Source organism: Chiloscyllium plagiosum, chromosome 11 (assembly GCF_004010195.1).
Source record: "Chiloscyllium plagiosum isolate BGI_BamShark_2017 chromosome 11, ASM401019v2, whole genome shotgun sequence".
Lineage (NCBI taxonomy): Eukaryota > Metazoa > Chordata > Chondrichthyes > Orectolobiformes > Hemiscylliidae > Chiloscyllium > Chiloscyllium plagiosum.
Genome location: NC_057720.1, coordinates 59682094 through 59688093, shown reverse-complemented (window position 1 = coordinate 59688093; position 6000 = coordinate 59682094).

Here is a 6000-nt window from a genome sequence, read left to right as displayed (position 1 = left end):
GATCATCGACATATTGGGGCAATTGATTCTCCGCGTTACACTGAAATCCTTCTAAGATCTGCTCTAGTATTTGTCCAAACAAATTGGGTGACTCCGTGAATCCCTGCGGCAAGACCGTCCATCTTAACTGTTGCTTTCGTCCTGTGAAGGGATTCTCCCATTCAAAGGCAAAAAGGTTCCGACTTTCTTCGTCAAGGGGGCAACTCCAAAAAGCATCCTTCAGATCTATTACGCTGAACCATTCATGTTCGGGGGGAATTTTACTCATTAACGTGTAGGGATTAGGTACCACCGGGTATCTAGCCTGGACTACTTCATTCAACCCCCGCAGGTCTTGCACCAGCCTATATGTCCCGTTCGGCTTCCTCACAGGGAGTATTGGAGTATTGGAGGGGGACATGCATTCCTCCAGTAGTCCATCTGTGATTAATCTTTCTATCACAGGTTGTAACCCCTCCCGTCCTTCCATAGCAATCGGGTATTGTTTCCTTCTTACCGGGCCTCTTCCTGGTAACATGGTGATTTGGAGAGGTTTGATGTTTAGACCCCCTCTGTTCCCCTCTCGGTACCATACTTCCGGGTCTATTTGTTGATCATCTTCTTCGGTGAGGGCGAACAACCTTACCACCATTTCTCCGTTATTTGGTACCGTTCCGATCCCTAGTTTGACCTGCAAGTCTCTTCCTAACAAATTAAATCCCGCCAATGGCAGTAGAAGGAGGTCTCTTTTAGTAGTTCTGTTTTCATATCCAATTTCCACGTCCTCTACCACTGGGACTTGTAATTTCTGTCCTCCAATTCCAGGTACCCCCATAACTTTTCCTCCTGCTCGGGTGCCGGGGGGTATTTGGATTATACTTGATCTTTCGGCTCCCGAGTCCACCATAGATGTGATCTCCGATCCTTGGGGCCCTACTTTCAAGTTTACCAGGGGTTCCTGTCGCTAGTCCTTTTGCCCCAAGGGTAGGAACCCCCGACCTCCCTAATCTTCCTCCATCAGGGCGTACGACCTCACCTCCTGCTTGTAGCGGGAGCACTCCCGTTTAAAATGTCCCTTTTCATTACAATAGTAACATCTGAGTGTCCTCTTCGTTTCCCTGTCGTGGTCTCGCGTTCCTCCACTCTTCCTTTGTTCCGGCCATGGTTCTCTTTTCCTCTGCTCTTGCCACGACTCTCCCCTTTCCTGTTTCTGCCCCGGCTCTCCCTTTTCCTTTCTTCCAGCTGTCATTTGTTGCACCGTTTGCATCATTATCTTTGTCGCCTTCCTTTGCTTCTCATCGTCCCTTCTCACAAACACCTTTTGCGCCTCTCGTAGTAATTCACTTAAAGATTTACTATCCCAATCATCCATTTTCTCTAACTTCTTTCGTATGTCCGGCCAGGCTTTTGATACAAACTCTACCCGTATGAGTTGTTGCCCCACGTCTGTCTCAGGGTCCACCCCAGCAAACTGCTGCAAATTCTTCCTAATTCTGTCTAGGAAGTCCGTAGGGGTTTCCTCCGGGTTTTGATGGTTACCAAAGGCCTTGGTAAAATTGTGCCCCTTTGGGGCTGCGTGTCTTATTCCTTTTATTCAATATTCCCGCATGTCTCTCATGTTGTGCCGTCCTCCCTCCGTGTTCTTATCCCACTCGGGATCGGTGAGGGGAAACTTCTGCTTCCCTCCTTCTCCCCCCTCTCTCTCCCAGACCAAGAGCGCAGCTTGTCGTATCATCTGACGCTCCTGGCTAGAGAACAATGTTTTCATGGTGGAACACATCTCTTCCCACGTGTAAGTATTCGGACCCAGGAACTGATCCAATTGTTCAGCAAGTCCTATGGGGTCCTCTAGTAGACCCTTCATCTCCCTCCTGTAATTCCGTACTTCAGTACTCGTCAAGGGGACGTTCACATATCCCGTCCTTCCTTCCTTGCCCCCCATGGGCACTTCCCGGAGTGGAATCATTCTTGCAATTGTGACAGGGTTTTGTCTGTGACCCTTTCCAGCTTGAGATCTGGTCTGTACCCCTGAGGTAGTTTGTGGTTCCTCCCCATTTTCTTCCCCTTCCCCTGAATCGTCGTCACCCGAAGGAACATTCTGTGGGGCAGACGGGGTCACGTCGGGCGGCGGTAAGTGATCTAAAGGGTCCCATTCTTTCTGCCCTTTCGAGTCTTTATTGGTTACCTGCATTTGGCAAGATATCGTAACCGGTAGCCAACAAAGGGCATAATCACTTTCTTCCAGATTAACATCAGGCTTTGAATTGACATATAAAATGCGGGCTTGCCGGACCCAGTCTTCGTCAGTACCGAATCTAGGCCACCACACTGAGTTGCCCTGAATAGGTTTCTGGGACCACTTTTGACAGTATTTTACCATCTTCCTTTTAGATTTTCCCTTTCTTCCACCCTGATCCCAATTATTTCCCATTTCCGAGGACTTTGTATTTTTCCCGTGATAATCTATCACAATGTAGCCAATTCCCGGACCTTCAGTCCCGTGATTGCCCAGGTTCCTTTGCAGGCACCCCCGGTCTTTGGATTCCTGTGTCCTACGTCTCTGTGACACAAATCACAGGCACCCCGTAGGTACACGTTCCTCCTCAAACACTGTCTCTGCAAAATCCCTCACAGGCGAGCCCCGGTCTCCAGATTCCTGAGTCCCACGTCTCTGTAGAAAAAATCCACAGGCACCCCGTAGGTACCCAGTCCTCCGGAAACACGGTCCCCGCAAGTTTTTTCTTACCTGGGTTCGGTGCACCGAAATTACTCGATCGTTAACCGTCCCCACTGCCTCGGGTACACCCCTCCTTTGTTTTCCTGAGCCTCCCGGATATCACTCGCTCAAGCCGCGCGGGGCGACAAGCAAGGAATCAGGGACTGCTGAACTCAGCAGGGTGCACCTTCTCCGATATCCTTCCTCAACTCCCCTTGCGGCCGGAGTGTTGATCCCGGATGACGAGCCCCCAAGTTGTTAGAAAAGAAACAAAAGTTTTGTCTTTTATTATAGATCAGTCTGTGGTCCAGGCACATCTTAAAGTTTAAACCGAAATTACCTCTCACAAATTTAATGCAGGGAAAAGAGACCCCGATGATCTTCTCAGCTTTCCTCACTATCCATTGTCGGGTCTTATGATCCGAGATGGTGCAATTCCTGAACCAGGCAGTGTTGCAGCTGGAGAGTAGTAATATGAAACAAAAAAAAGGCAGAGGAACTGAATAGGTACTTTGTTTTTGTCTTCATGGTAGAAGACACCAGTTGCATAGCTGAACTTTGAGACTCGGGTCAGAAGTGAGTGTAGTGGCCATCACTAAGGAAAAGATCTGTGGGAGCTTAAAGATGGAAAATCACCTGGACCGGAGAGAAACAACCATGGGTTCTGAAATACAGTCAGTTCAGATATAACACAATATTTCTGGTCCCGTGCAATCTTGTGTTATAAGAAAATCGCATAATAGCTGTTCCATTTAAACTAATGGGGCTAGAGTTGTGTTATAGTCAATGCACCATTTAAACTAATGGGGCTAGAGTTGTGTTATAGTCAATGCAAGTAAGGAAAGTTCACATTCTTACAAATAACTATCCTATCTACCTGTGACTCTACTTTCAAGTAACTATGAACCTGCACGCTAAGGTCTTTGTTCAGCAATGCTCCCCAGGACCTACCATTAAGTGTATAAGTCCTGCTCTGATTTGCCTTTCCAAGTTGCAGTACCTCACATTTATCTACATCCAGGTTCAGTTGGAAGGATGTCTGGCCTTGGAGGGCATCCAGAGGAGTTTTACAAGAATGATCCTGGTACAGATGGTTTTGTCATATGAGGAGTGATTTAGGATTCTGGGTTTGTATTTCATGGAGTTTAGAAGAATGAGGGGGATCTCATTAAAATTTACAGAATACTGAAGGCCTATGCACAGTTACAAAAATAGAAATTGCTGGAAAAGCTCAGGTCTAGCAGCATCTGTGGACAGAAATCAGAGTTCACACTTCAGATCTAACAACTCTTCCTCAACTGTCTCCAACGGATGTGGAGTCATAGGAGGCACTTGGACCTAAGGACACAGCCTCAAAGTGTAGAATTGAGATGAGGACAAATTTCTTCAGCCAGAGTGTGGTGAATATGTAAAACTCATTGCAGCAGAAGGCTTAGTCCAAGTCATTGAGCGTGTTTAAGTTAGAGATAGATTAATTTGTCACTAGTAAGGGGATTAAGGGTTATTACCTAGGTTTGAATACAGTACTTCAAAGCCCTGTATTTGTGTTTGTATACCCCTTGTTCAGAGAATTAACTATTTATTTATACAATTTCTTTTTTGTTCCTTTTGTAGTCTGGAGGCATGGGCTGGGGTGGAAGGACTGTAATTCTGAAACTTTTTATTTCTTTATGTTTCTATTTTATTATGATTTTTGTATTTTTCAAATTTATTCCTCAGAATCTGTAATTAGGCACCTTTGTACCTAATCTGGCATCATAAGTGGTGACTTGTAAACGTTTCACTGTCCTCATGTGAGTACATGTGACAATAAAGCTAATTCTAATTCTGTGTCAGGTAGCAAACATGGTAATTGGTCAGACTCGTTTTTGAAGCCTTCCCGAGAGCTTCAGTGGGTAAGGGAAGACTCCCTACTGGAGTCTACTGAACTTTACCTTGTTCTTTCCCTGTGATCATTCAATTGTCTGGAATAAAATTCTTACAAGCAGTCCGTTAAAGGTTTAGCACATTTATTTAAACATTTACTACAGTATCACAGTTACAGAGTAACAAGACACCAAGCCCTAGTCTATTTAGAGGTTCTAAAACCTCAGCAGAGTAGCGGTACCAGCATTTACCAACCTCTGCTCTCTCAGACTACTCCGAAAATGGCACTCACAATCTTTAGTATTCATAAAATTTTTGTCCACTAAACATGTCAACCAAACTCATGCTGTTGAATATGATGCCCTTCCCGCATTCCTGCTGTGCTTGTGATGAACTTGTTAGTCTTTTGATCACATTTTATAGAATAGCAATGACGAAACTGCCCTTGTACTGACTCGGGTGATGACAATAAGTATTGATATCTCTTAGGTTTGGTCACATACTCATTACCTCATGTCCTTGTTTAAACCTGATTACTGACTGTTTTTTTTTAATGCCTTAAACTCATTCCTCATTGTTTTCCACCTCATGTGCTTGTTCATTAAACTCTTTATTCAAACCCCTATTGTCTTTCCTCGTAGGTACTTGAAGTGATCTAGATTAGAGTGGTGCTAGAAAAACACAGCAGGTCAGGCAGTATCCGAGCTCACTTAAAGTGATCTGTCAAAGGCCTTTGTTCCTCCTTAATAACTAATTGTTAAGTTCCATAGCTGCCTAAATTTGTTCTTGTACAGAGCTGGACTTCCTGCTTTTCCCAGCAAAGTTATCTTTCTTAATACTTTTTTCCTTTTGCTTTATTTCTAACATTCTTTGGGCTCTTTAATTTTATGCTTTTCCTTCGTGTTCTTTCTCATCATGATCAGCATTTGAACATATTAGTCAAACTTCCACAGTATTAACAATCAAGTAAAAGGGTATTCTTCAGGTGAATCAGAGTTGCCACCTGGTAAGGAGTATACAGATGTACTTCAGAATCCTGTTTGTGCTAATTTTTACATCTTCCCACCTTAAACTTCAATTTCTACAATAACAACGGAACTACCTGATCTAAGTCTGCAACATTGCATTTACACGCCCACCAATTCTTTTGATAGCACCCTAAATTAAGTAGGAATTTGTCAGGATATTGTTAATATGTGCTACAAATAGGGTGGCATGGTGGCTGAGTGGTTAGCACTGCTGCCTCATAGCACCAGGGACCCAGGTTCGATCCCAGCCTCGGGCGACTGTCTGTGTGGAGTTTGCACACTCTCCCCATGTCTGCGTGGGTTTCCTCCCACAATCCAAAGATGTGCAGGTCAGGTGAATTGGCCATGCTAAATTGCCCATAGTGTTAGTGCATTAGTTGTGAGTAAATATAGGTGAATGGGTCTGGGCGG